The sequence below is a fragment of the Oncorhynchus mykiss genome, chromosome 2, assembly GCF_057628025.1.
Source record: "Oncorhynchus mykiss isolate SJ-2025 chromosome 2, ASM5762802v1, whole genome shotgun sequence".
NCBI lineage: Eukaryota > Metazoa > Chordata > Actinopteri > Salmoniformes > Salmonidae > Oncorhynchus > Oncorhynchus mykiss.
In genome coordinates this window covers 93,050,823-93,064,971 of record NC_143023.1, presented here as the reverse complement: position 1 = coordinate 93,064,971, position 14,149 = coordinate 93,050,823, and the positions used below count along the sequence as shown (strand labels likewise).

The following is a 14,149-nucleotide window of genomic DNA, read 5'->3' as shown; positions in this document are numbered from 1 at the left end:
TTGTTTAACGAAAGGTAAACACAGACTATAAGTTCTGCTCCCCTCCTGCCCTGTAACTGATGTCAAGCGTGTGTGAAATCTGAGGCGTGTCCTTAGTGAAACTTTGTTACTTTACTCACCTCTACTGGTGATGATGTGTACTGCATCATCACTATAGTAAAGTTCTGACCTGTAGAAAACATTACATTTGTCTATTCCTCTGATATATAACTCAATAATATATTGTCCAAGGCATATTTAACACAAAAGAGCTGAAATATCCAGTAGAACTATAACCATACCTTAACATATTCCGGAACACTTTACTTGACCCCTTTGTCATAGGTCATAAGGGCTGTCCCGACCATTTTATGTGCTGCTTATTGTAGTCTTCAGCGAAAAAGTAACAAAGAATTGCCTGAATTTGTTTGGATTTTTTTAAATGTATTTTATTTAACCTTTATTTAACTAGGCAAATCAGTTAAGAATAAATTATTGTTTACAATGACGGACTACCAAAAGGAAAAAGGCCTCCTGCGGGGACAGGGGACTGGGATTTAAAAAATAAATACAATATAAACATAGGATGACACACACATCACAACAAGAGTGACACAACACCACATGTAAAGCACTATCAGAACAACAAAAGGCATAGGAACCCTACATTTAAGTGAGATGTGTGTAGATTATGAAAATGAACTCGCTGAGAAGATTTAAGGATGGAGCAAAATGTAAGCTTTCCTTTCCTTTATTTTCTTAGTCTCCTGTTATAAACTTGTTGAGCAACATTGTGGTGATGATGGAGAGTTTCCCCCTGCTACTTAGGGGGGTTCATTCTGGAACAGACAATTACAGGGCTCCAAAAGAAAAACCTTTCTATTGGGGGACACAGGGACATGGTAAGTTCTTCAAAATCGCTCGCTCTCTCTCTCTCTCTCTCACACACATACACAGAGTAAGATCATTCAATTAAGCCCATGTTCTCTACATGTTTCCCTTCATACAGATGAGGAGCTGTACATTCAACAGGTTGTGGTCCTCAACGAAGATGCTGTACATGTAGGAATAACTTGTTATTTTCCACCATGAGCTGCTTTTGAAATACAGTTTCTGTACATTACTTTGTTTATCAACACTTTTATAGTACATTTGTTTACATTCCTTATGGGCACCGGCGCTGAAGAAGGCTCCGGACATGGAGCTGAGTTGACCCTTGTGCCTGGTCTGGGCCGGCGCAGAAGATATCTCCTCCCACGGAGCGGGACAGAACGCTGTGCCTGGACTGAGTTTTTCCTAGCCACCGTGCTTCTACACCTGCATTGCTTGCTGTTTGGGGTTTCAGGCCGAGTTTCTATACAGCACTTTGTGACATCTGCTGATGTAAGAAGGGCTTTATAAATAAATGTTATTGATTGATAACCCTTTATTTAGCAGATGTCAATCCAGACATCCATCCTGAGGAGACATTTGGGCGTCAGGGCAGCTTTTGAGCTGCTGCACTGTCAGAGCCAGGAACCTACCTTCTCTGAGGATGTTACCGTGTAAGACAGGACCCCTTTGTGGTGTTTATTTTATTATTATACAACAGGATACTACAGAGATGCCATCATGAAGGTGAGATGGTTCCCTCCTTACCTGAAACAACATACTGTAATACATAGTGTTAAACAACGTTATGTTTTATGAAGTTATATATGTACATGGCCACACCTCTGAATTGTGAACAAGATTCTAAAAGATTCTAAAAGTGTAATTTCCTTAGAAAGCGTCTCAGTCATCCAGTGGCTTCATCCCCAGGGAGGCCTTCCAGAGACTGTTTGATGAGCTGGACAGGATCAAACAGGTATTTATTAGTTATCTCTACGACAATGTTCATTTCTTCAAAACTATGTAGTTGGCAGACTGTCATTCTAACTCCAAGCAGACTTTCATCATTTGCCTTTGTGCTTGCATTTGCAACGGAAGCAAACATTTGGACAGAAGCAAATCTGAAAAGTTACTGTGAAAGGAGACTGAACAGCAAATTGAAGTCATTGTTTCCCTCTGTAGCATCCTCCATTGCCTGAGTACTCGTCTAAGTTCCTGCACATAGGTTCAGTTTATCTTCAGTCAGCATTATGTCACTGTGGTGGGGAATGTGGCACTGGCCAATGTTATCTGCATCTGTGTGAATTCACTATGTCACAAGTTCACAATGTCACAATATTTAATGAATTAACATAGATGTTTGTGTTTCTGCTTGATCCTAACAGCTCTTAGTTACGATACTAGCCTGGAATCCTAACTGACATGCTTTGTTTCACCATAACAATACTGAAACAGAGCTTATGAGTTAAGATTCCAGGCTACTTATTCACAGTAATATTATTGATAGAGATGCTTTAGTGAATGTACACTTCTATGCTTCAAACACTCTATGAAGGGCCTGTTCATACTGTAAATTGCTTGACAACTTAAAAGGAGGGCTCGTCCGGGATTTGAACCCGGGACCTCTCGCACCCTAAGCGAGAATCATACCCCTAGACCAACGAGCCTCTCATAGGTTCAACAACCAAGAGTTTAAATTACACTGCATGCCACGTGCATGAGGAATTCCTCTCAAGTTAATGTTGCGTGCTCAGTCAAACTGCTCAAAGACGGCCACCTAGTGGCTATTCTAGACTTTACACAAACACAGACATGTTGATCAAATGGAAACAGATGGAGGACTCATCATGGACATAACACATTTTGGAAAGGACATTGCAATTGAGGACTTCCACCATTTTAAAGTAGTCAACAGGGTGGGTTTTCCTATGAGTTGGGAAGAATCAGTCAATGAAGAAGAAGACAATTGACTACTTTAAAATGGAGATAATATAAGTCCTCTATTTATCTCTGTTATTGATCATCATTAGAGTCGATTGGAAAGGCAGTCGATATAGGCCCTGGCCCATTTTGTTCACCTTCTCTGCATTTGATGTCTCTGGTCTAAAAATGAGTGTGCATGAGGATGCATTGCATCCCATTTTATTTTTAGATCAAGTGTAAGGTCAAAGGTCATGTACGGTATATGCATGTATTAAGTCTACTGTATATGCATGTATTATGTCTACTGTATATGCATGTATTATGTCTACTGTATATGCATGTATTATGTCTACTGTATATGCATGTATTAAGTCTACTGTATATGCATGTATTATGTCTACTGTATATGCATGTATTAAGTCTACTGTATATGCATGTATTATGTCTACTGTATATGCATGTATTAAGTCTACTGTATATGCATGTATTATGTCTACTGTATATGCATCTAAGCATCATAAATGTTCCTCTAGATTCTCCTGGTGATTGACTGTGAGTAGAATCTCTGACCCAGACAACTACTATTTAGAGGCTCAACATTTAAGGCCATTTGAACGTAAAATACTACCACAAGTAGTAGTTACAAGTAGACATTATTTACTGTGCCTGCAGTGCACTGCAGTGCACTGCGGACATGAATGACTCATGTATAGCAGGTATGGGTCTTGCACAGTTTATGTCAATAGCTCCATGCAATTCACAGACTTTATATGTATCTCTGTCACAGGAGGTTGGTGGCACCTTAATTGGGGAGGACCGGCCCGTGGTAATGACTGGAGGGGAATCGGTGGAATGGTATCAAATACATCAAACAGATGGTTTGATGCCATTCCATTTGCTCCGTTCCAGCCATTATTATGAACAGTCCTCCCCTCAGCAGCCTCCACTGATCTGTTTTTTCAGACAATCAACTGTTTCTTCATCCTTTACTACCTGCTGGAGATGGCGCTGAAGGTGGTAGCATTTGGCAGGACACAATATATGTCCTATGGGTGTAACGTGTTTGATGGATCTCTCACAGTTCTTTCACTGGTAGGTGCAGTTCAGTATTATATACTGTATGCAAGGATAATGCAGGATCCATTTTGAAGCATGGGCAACTTTGAGAAGATTCTAGTTGATGAATCTATATTACCGTCTGTCACACAATTCAAAGTCACTCGTTGACATTACAACACTGTACATTATATTCCATACTGACTGGATATTGTTTTATATCTCTGTTTTACCAAAGGGTACAGATATGCATATTTGCTACTTACAGTCTACCATTTTCCTTTGGTAAGATTTTTCTACCCACTTTGTTTGTGATCTTTCAATATATAAACTCACTTAGGACAACCCTAAATACATCTATCACATATTTTCTCAAAAGGTGGGCTCATCTGGGATTTAAACCCAGGACTGCTCACACCCTAAGAGAGAAGCATACCCTTAAACCAACAAGCCTGCTTAGGGAAACCCACCCGATCGTTACACTTCTCCCATCCCCTTCACCTCATCAGCCTGTGAGTTAACTTCCAGAATCTGTGATGTGGCAGGTTTTGGCTATTAGACTGCCCTCTAGTGGTACCTGACACTTTTGGGTGAGTTTTACATCCACCGAGTGTACAAAACATTAGGAACACCTGCTCTTTCCATGACATAGACTGATCAGGTGAATCCTGCTGAAGTCGATCATCCCGTATTGATGTCACCTGTTAAATTCAGTTCAATCAGTGTAGATGAAGGGGAGGAGACAGGTTAAAGGAGGATTTTTAAGCCTTGAGACATATTCTGTATGTGTGCCATTCAGAGGGTGAACGGACAAGACAAAATATTGAAGTGCCTTTGAATGGGGTATGATAGTAGGTGCCAGGCGCACCGGTCTGAGTGTGTTAAGAACTGCAATGCAGCTGTTTTTTTTCACTCTCAACAGTTTCCCGTGTGTGTCAAGAATGGTCCGCCACCCAAAGGACATCCAACCAACTTGACACAACTGTGACCAACCATGGTAACATGATGGATTGGTACAGCACTCAACTCGACTTCAGAAGGTTCCTAGAGAGACCAGCTCTCAGAGAATAGACACAACTGCATTGGAGTCAACATGGGACAGCATCCCTGTGGAACACTTTAGACAGCCTGTAAAGTCCATGCCCCTGACGAATTGAGGCTTTTCTGATGGCAAAAGGGATTGCAACTCAATATTAGGAAGGTGTTCCTGTTGTTTAGTACATTACGTTGTCAGATTTGCCAATGAAACCATTGTCTGTGGTTGACATCTTTCTTAAGTGCTGTAGGTTATCATTTGCATTATGAGGACTGAAGCCTATCCAGGACTTTAGTGTTACAGCTGCAAATAAAACCATATGGAAGTTTCTCCGTGGCTGACAGATAAGAGTATTTATCTAATTAGGCTTGTCAGTTATACGACCAGTCGTTCGCCTTGTTCTCATAATACAAACATTGTCGACATTGGTATCCTGTGAGCCTGCTATTTGTTATAGAAACCTACACATGACTGAAAGTCACTGTTTCTGCTGAATATGTACAGTCATCTCCACTTCCCCAAGTAGACAACCATTATCTTGGACAGTACCCCGAGCCGGTAGTGTTCAGAAAAGGAGGGCTCGTCCGGGATTTGAACCCGGGACCTCTCGCACCCAAAGCGAGAATCATACCCCTAGACCAACGAGCCTTGTTTAAAGAAAGGTAAACACAGACTATAAGTTCTGCTCCCATCTGCCCTGTCACTGATGTCAAGCGTGTGTGAAATCTGAGGTGTGTCCTTAGTGAAACTTTGTTACTTTACTCACCTCTACTGGTGATGATGTATACTGCATCATCACTATAGTAAAGTTCTGACCTGAAGAAAACATTACATTTGTCAGTTATACGAGACCATATATCGTATTATGTATGGTATATATTTCCTCTGATATAAAACTCAATAATATATTGTCCAAGGAATATTCAACACAAAGAGCTGAAATATCCAGTAGAACTATAACCATACCGTAACATATTCCGGAACACTTTACTTGACCCCTTTGTCATAGGTCATAAGGGCTGTCCCGACCATTTTATGTGCTGCTTATTGTAGTCTTCAGCGAAAAAGTAACAAAGAATTGCCTGAATTTGTTTGGATTTTTTAAAATGTATTTTATTTAACCTTTATTTAACTAGGCAAATCAGTTAAGAATAAATTATTGTTTACAATGACAGACTACCAAAAGGAAAAAGGCCTCCTGAGGGGACAGGGGACTGGGATTTAAAAAATAAATACAATATAAACATAGGATGACACACACATCACAACAAGAGTGACACAACACCACATGTAAAGCACTATCAGAACAACAAAAGGCATAGGAACCCTACATTTAAGTGAGATGTGTGTAGATTATGAAAATGAACTCGCTGAGAAGATTTAAGGATGGAGCAAAATGTAAGCTTTTATTTTCTTAGTCTCCTGTTATAAACTTGTTGAGCAACATTGTGGTGATGATGGAGAGTTTCCCCCTGCTACTTAGGGGGGTTCATTCTGGAACAGACAATTACAGGGCTCCAAAAGAAACACCTTTCTATTGGGGGACACAGGGACATGGTAAGTTCTTCAAAATCGCTCGCTCTCTCTCTCTCTCTCACACACATACACAGAGTAAGATCATTCAATTAAGCCCATGTTCTCTACATGTTTCCCTTCATACAGATGAGGAGCTGTACATTCAACAGGTTGTGGTCCTCAACGAAGATGCTGTACATGTAGGAATAACTTGTTATTTTCCACCATGAGCTGCTTTTGAAATACAGTTTCTGTACATTACTTTGTTTATCAACACTTTTATAGTACATTTGTTTACATTCCTTATGGGCACCGGCGCTGAAGAAGGCTCCGGACATGGAGCTGAGTTGACCCTTGTGCCTGGTCTGGGCCGGCGCAGAAGATATCTCCTCCCATGGAGCGGGACAGAACGCTGTGCCTGGACTGAGTTTTTCCTAGCCACCGTGCTTCTACACCTGCATTGCTTGCTGTTTGGGGTTTCAGGCCGAGTTTCTATACAGCACTTTGTGACATCTGCTGATGTAAGAAGGGCTTTATAAATAAATGTTATTGATTGATAACCCTTTATTTAGCAGATGTCAATCCAGACATCCATCCTGAGGAGACATTTGGGCGTCAGGGCAGCTTTTGAGCTGCTGCACTGTCAGAGCCAGGAACCTACCTTCTCTGAGGATGTTACCGTGTAAGACAGGACCCCTTTGTGGTGTTTATTTTCTTATTATACAACAGGTTATAACATAGATGCCATCATGAAGGTGAGATGGTTCCCTACTTACCTGAAACAACATACTGTAATACATAGTGTTAAACAACGTTATGTTTTATGAAGTTATATATGTACATGGCCACACCTCTGAATTGTGAACAAGATTCTAAAAGATTCTAAAAGTGTAATTTCCTCAGAAAGCGTCTCAGTCATCCAGTGGCTTCATCCCCAGGGAGGCCTTCCAAAGACTGTTTCATGAGCTGGACAGGATCAAACAGGTATTTATTAGTTATCTCTACGACGATGTTCATTTCTTCAAAACTATGCAGTTGGCAGACTGTCATTCTAACTCCAAGCAGACTTTCATCATTTGCCTTTGTGCTTGCATTTGCAACGGAAGCAAACATTTGGACAGAAGCAAATCTGAAAAGTTATTGTGAAAGGAGACTGAACAGCAAATTGAAGTCATTGTTTCCCTCTGTAGCATCCTCCATTGCCTGAGTACTCGTCTAAGTTCCTGCACATAGGTTCAGTTTATCTTCAGTCAGCATTATGTCACTGTGGTGGGGAATGTGGCCCTGGCCAATGTTATCTGCATCTGTGTGAGTTCACTATGTCACAAGTTCACAATGTCACAATATTTAATGAATTAACATAGATGTTTGTGTTTCTGCTTGATCCTAACAGCTCTTAGTTATGACACTAGCCTGGAATCCTAACTGACATCCTAACTTTGTTTCACCATAACAATATTGAAACCGAGCTTATGAGTTAAGATTCCAGGCTACTTATTCACAGTAATATTGTTGATAGAGATGCTTTAGTGAATGTACACTTCTATGCTTTGTACACTCTATGTTAACCTGTTCAGTCTGTAAGTTGCTTGACAACTTAAAAGGAGGGCTCGTCCGGGATTTGAACCCGGGACCTCTCGCACCCTAAGCGAGAATCATACCCCTAGACCAACGAGCCTGTCACCCGGTTAACAACCAAGAGTTTAAATTCCACTGCATGCCACGTGCATGAGGAATTCCTCTCAAGTTGATGCTGTTGCATGCTCAGTAAAACTGCTCAGAGACTGCCACTTACTGGCTATTCTAGACTCTGCACAAACACAGACATGTTGATCAAATGGAAACAGAGGACTCAGCATGGATTTAAAGCATTTTAGAATGGACATTGCAATTGAGGGCTTCCACCATTTTTAAAGTAGTCAACTGGGTGGGTATTCCTATGAGTTGGGAGCAATCAGCCAATGAAGAAGAATACAATTGACTACTTTAAAATGGAGATAATATAAGTCCTCTATCTATCTCTGTTGTTGATCATCATTAGATTCGATTGGAAAGGCAGTCGATATAGGCCCTGACCCATTTTGTTCACCTTCTCTGCATTTGATGTCTCTGGTCTAAAAATGAGTGTGCATGAGGGTGCATTGTATCCCATTTTATTTTTAGAAAATGTGTAAGGTCAAAGGTCATGTACGGTATATGCATGTATTAAGTCTTCTGTATATGAATGTATTATGTCTACTGTATATGCATGTATTAAGTCTACTGTATATGCATGTATTATGTCTTCTGTATATGCATGTATTAAGTCTTCAGTACATGCATGTATTAAGTCTTCTGTATATGCATGTATTATGTCTTCTGTATATGAATGTATTATGTCTTCTGTATATGCATGTATTAAGTCTTCTGTATATGCATGTATTATGTCTTCTGTATATGCATGTATTAAGTCTACTGTATATGCATGTATTATGTCTTCTGTATATGAATGTATTATGTCTACTGTATATGCATGTATTAAGTCTTCTGTATATGCATGTATTAAGTCTACTTTATATGCATGTATTAAGTCTTCTGTATATGCATGTATTATGTCTACTGTATATGCATCTAAGCATCATAAATGTTCCTCTAGATTCTCCTGGTGATTGACTGTGAGTAGAATCTCTGAACGAGACAACTACTATTTAGAGGCTCAACATTTAAGGCCATTTGAACGTAAAATGTACTACAAGTAGTAGTTACAAGTAGACATTAGTTACTGTGCCTGCAGTGCACTGCCGACATGACTGACTCATGTATAGCAGGTATGGTTCTTGCACAGTTTATGTCAATAGCTCTGTGCAATTCACAGACTTTATATGTATCTCTGTCACAGGAGGTTGGTGGCACCTTATATGGGGAGGACCGGCCCGTGGTAATGACTGGAGGGGAATCGGTGGAATGGTATCAAATACATCAAACAGATGGTTTGATGCCATTCTATTTGCTCCGTTCCAGCCATTATTATGAACCGTCCTCCCCTCAGCAGCCTCCACTGATCTGTTTTTTCAGACAATCAACTGTTTCTTCATCCTTTACTACCTGCTGGAGATGGCGCTGAAGGTGGTAGCATTTGGCAGGACAGGATATATGTCCTATGGATGTAACGTGTTTGATGGATCTCTCACAGTTCTTTCACTGGTAGGTGCAGTTCAATATTATATACTGTATGTAAGGATAATGCAGGATCCATTTTGAAGCATGGGCAACTTTGAGAAGATTCTAGTTGATGTATCTATATTACCGTCTGTCACACAATTCAAAGTCACTCGTTGACATTACAACACTGTACATTATATTTCATACTGACTGGATATTGTTTTATATCTCTGTTTTACCAAAGGGCCTACAGATATCTATATTTGCCACTTACAGTCTACCATTTTCCTTTTGGTATGATTTTTCTACCCACTTTGCTTGTGATCTTTCAATATACTAACTCACTTAGGACAACCCTAAATACATCTATCACATATTTTCTCAAAAGGTGGGCTCATCTGGGATTTAAACCCAGGACTACTCACACCCTAAGAGAGAAGCATACCCTTAAACCAACAAGCCTGCTTAGGGAAACCCACCCGATTGTTACACTTTTCCCATCCCCTTCTCCTCATCAGCCTGTGAGTTAACTCCCAGAATCTGTGATGTGGCAGGTTTTGGCTATTAGACTGCCCTCTAGTGTTAACTGACACTTTTGGGTGATTTTTACATACACCGAGTGCACAAAAACATTAGGAACACCTGCTCCGTCCATGACATAGACTTACCAAGTCTGTCATAGACTGTATGTAGTCTGTCACGTGGACTGTGTGTAGTCTGTAAGTCATTTGACTTCTTAAAAGGAGGTCTCGTCCGGGATTTGTATCACATCCGGCCGTGATTGGGAGTCGCATTGGGCGGTGCACAATTGAACCAGCGTCGTCCGAGTTTGGCCAGGGTAGGCCGTCATTATAAATAAGAATTTGTTCTTAACTGACTTGCCTAGTTAAATAAAGGTTACATAAAAAATTTAAATAAATAGTCTGTGTTTACAAAACATTATGAACACCTGCTCTTTCCATGACATAGACTGATCAGGTGAATCCAGCTGAAGTCTATCATCCCGTATTGATGTCACCTGTTAAATTCAGTTCAATCAGTGTAGATGAAGGGGAGGAGACAGGTTAAAGAAGAAGTTTTAAGTCTTGAGACGTATTCTGTATGTGTACCATTCAGAGGGTGAATGGACAAGACAAAATATTGAAGTGCCTTTGAATGGGGTATGATAGTAGGTGCCAGGTGCACCGGTCTGAGTGTGTCAAGAACTGCAATGCTGCTGTTTTGTTCATTCTCAACAGTTTCCCGTGTGTGTCAAGAATGGTCCGCCACACAAAGGACATCCAACCAACTTGACACAACTGTGACCAACCATGGTAACATGATGGATGGGTACAGCACTCAACTCGACATCAGAAGGTTCCTAGAGAGACCAGCTCTCAGAGAAAAGACACAACTGCATTGGAGTCAACATGGGACAGCATCACTGTGGATCACTTTCGACACCCTGTAAAGTCCATGCCCCTGACGAATTGAGGCTTTTCTGATGGCAAAAGGGAATGCAACTCAATATTAGGAAGGTGTTCTTATTGTTTAGTACACTCAGTGTACAGTACATTGTCCGATTTGCAAATGAAACCATTGTCTGTGGTTGACATCTTTCTTAAGTGCTGTAGGTTATCATTTGCATTATGAGGACTGAGGCCTATCCAGGACTATAGTGTTACAGCTGTAAATAAAACCATATGGAAGTTTCTCCGTGGCTGACAGAAAAGAGTATTTATCTAATTAGGCTTGTCAGTTATACGACCAGTCGTTCGCCTTGTTCTCATAATACAAACATTGTTGACATTGGTATCCTGTGAGCCTGCTATTTGTTATAGAAACCTACACACGACTGAATGCCACTGTTTCTGCTGAATATGCACAGTCATCTCCACTTTCCCAAGAAGACTATCATTATCTTACCCACTGGCTCCATGTCATCTATAAGACCCTGCTAGGTAAAGTCCCCCCTTGTCTCAGCTCGCTGGTCACCATAGCATCACCCACTGTAGCACACGCTCCAGCAGGTATATCTCTCTGGTCACCCCCAAAACCAATTCTTTCTTTGGCCGCCTCTCCTTCCAGTTCTCTGCTGCCAATGACTGGAACGAACTACAAAAATCTCTGAAACTGGAAACACTTATCTCCCTCACTAGCTTTAAGCACCAACTGTCAGAGCAGCTCACAGATTACTGCACCTGTACATAGCCCACCTATAATTTAGCCCAAACAACTGCCTCTTTCCCTACTGTATTTGATTTATTTATTTATTTTGCTCCTTTGCACACCATTATTTGTATTTCTACTTTGCACATTCTTCCACTGCAAATCTACCATTCCAGTGTTTTACTTGCTATATTGTATTTACTTTGCCACCATGGCCTTTTTTTTGCCTTTACCTCCCTTATCTTACCTCATTTGCCCACATCGTATATAGACTTGTTTCTACTGTATTATTGACTGTATGTTTGTTTTACTCCATGTGTAACTCTGTGTCGTTGTATGTGTCGAAATGCTTTGCTTTATCTTGGCCAGGTCGCAATTGTAAATGAGAACTTGTTCTCAACTTGCCTACCTGGTTAAATAAAGGTGAAATAAATAAAAAATAAAATATTCTTGGACAGTTCAACGACCCTGTAGTGTTCAGAAAAGAAGGGCTCGTCCGGGATTTGAACCCGGGACCTCTCGCACCCAAAGCGAGAATCATACCCCTAGACCAACGAGCCTTGTTTAAAGAGAGGTAAACACAGACTATAAGTTTGCTCCCATCTGCCCTGTCACTGATGTCAAGCGTGTGTGAAATCTGAGGCGTGTCCTTAGTGAAACTTTGTTACTTTACTCACCTCTACTGGTGATGATGTGTACTGTATCATCACTATAGTAAAGTTCTGACCTGTAGAAAACATTACATTTGTCAGTTATACGAGACCATATATCGTATTATGTATGGTATATATTTCCTCTGATATATAACTCAATAATATATTGTCCAAGGCATATTTAACACAAAGAGCTGAAATATCCAGTAGAACTATAACCATACCGTAACATATTCCGGAACACTTTACTTGACCCCTTTGTCATAGGTCATAAGGGCTACATAACACTGTCAAAACCAGTACCTAACTGACTGAACTGTATCACAGAATCCCAGACCATCGAGTCCTGACGTCACTCTAGGCGATGGTCTGTCTGGTCAAATGTTGAGTGTATTCCACTTCCTGAGGTTCATCCCCCAACATTAAGCTATCTTCTCTGAAAAACAGAGCCCTGCTTCATTAGAACAACTGCTGATTGCTGTTAAAATAGATGTGTTACATTTGATTGATTGATGTCATCAGTTCCCCTTAATCGTTTTGCCATATTCCTCTAAAGCTCACGGCTCTGTTTGCCATCAGCATGGTCGACCTGGTGAAACACCTCAGAGCCTCTGCCGGTATATTAGTGGTGAGAATCTCTAGTGTCTGTTGTTTTGTTTGGGTTGTTTTCTTGTGTGTATTAGAGACAGAGCTGTTAGACTGGTACGATTGTATGGTACGATTGTAAAGGAGTGCCGTCTGTTTGTCCTCTTCTGTCTGTGCCGGGTGGAGATAAGAGTACGTGTCCATTAAGGCCAAATCGTTCATCAAGATGTTCAAACGTCCAAAGATGACCAGCATGGTCAAATAATCATCACTGTGGTTGTAGAGGGTGTAACAGGTCAGCACTCAAAGGTCGAGACAGCAGGTGCTGTAGAGAGAGAGGGAGAGAGGGAGAGAGAAAGAGAGGGTGGAAAACAGCAGGTCTGGGACAAGGTAGCATGTCTGGTGAAAAGGTCAGGGTTCCATAGCCGCAGGCAGAACAGTTGAAACTGGAGCAGCAGCACGACAAGGTAGCATGTCCGGTGAACAGGTCAGGGTTCCATAGCCACAGGAAGTTGGCTGGATGTCCTTTGGGTGGTGGACCATTCTTAATACACAAGGAAAATTGTAAAAGCGTAAAAAACCCAGCAGCATTGCAGTTCTTGACCCACTCAAACCGGTGCTCCTGGCACGTGCTACCATACCCCGTTCAAAGGCACTTCCGTCTTTTGTCTTGCCCAGTCACACTCTGAATCCTAATGTTCCTAATGTTTTGTACACTCAGTCTATTTTTTTGTCAACCTTGCATTCCTGGAATTGATGGGATTTGTAGTAATGGCTTTCTGCTTTCATGTTTCCTGTATTTTCAGTCTGCTCTGGTTCTATACAACATCATGATGATGAACAACTGGAATGTCTTTCTGGATGTATATGCCAGATATAATTTGCTATTACTTTGGTTATTCTAATCTATTCTATCATGTGAGCATTTGAAGAAATGGATGACTGACAGAGAGGTGATGGTTGTATTTGGTGTATGTTCCCAAATCCAGGTGGTCCAAGCTCTACTTCATAGCCTGGTGGTTGACCTCCTCTGTCATGTGGGTCACCCTGTTTATAGCTCTGATCCTGGAGGTAGGGACAGTAAACTGTTTGTTTATATGTTTATTTTACAGTGTGATAACACCTGTTTTTTATTTAACAGTCTTAAAATTGCCATATATATATATTTTTACGTTTTTAATCAAACTTTCACATTTCTTATCATCTGAATCCAGAACTTCATCTACAAGTGGGACAGAAACCA

The 14,149-nt window shown here is 40.8% G+C and overlaps 4 non-coding genes across 4 annotated transcripts; all 4 read right to left on the bottom strand.

The window, feature by feature from the left end:
- Nucleotides 1–2,444: 2,444 nt before the first annotated feature.
- Nucleotides 2,445–2,516, bottom strand: trnap-agg (transfer RNA proline (anticodon AGG)). Its single transcript has one exon. It is a non-coding gene; the product is annotated as a tRNA-Pro (tRNA).
- Nucleotides 2,517–5,440: 2,924 nt separating this feature from the next.
- On the bottom strand, nt 5,441–5,512 carry trnap-ugg (transfer RNA proline (anticodon UGG)). Its single transcript has one exon. It is a non-coding gene; the product is annotated as a tRNA-Pro (tRNA).
- Nucleotides 5,513–7,985: 2,473 nt separating this feature from the next.
- On the bottom strand, nt 7,986–8,057 carry trnap-agg (transfer RNA proline (anticodon AGG)). Its single transcript has one exon. It is a non-coding gene; the product is annotated as a tRNA-Pro (tRNA).
- Nucleotides 8,058–12,156: 4,099 nt separating this feature from the next.
- trnap-ugg (transfer RNA proline (anticodon UGG)) lies at nt 12,157–12,228 on the bottom strand. Its single transcript has one exon. It is a non-coding gene; the product is annotated as a tRNA-Pro (tRNA).
- Between the last annotated feature and the right edge of the window lie 1,921 nt (nt 12,229–14,149).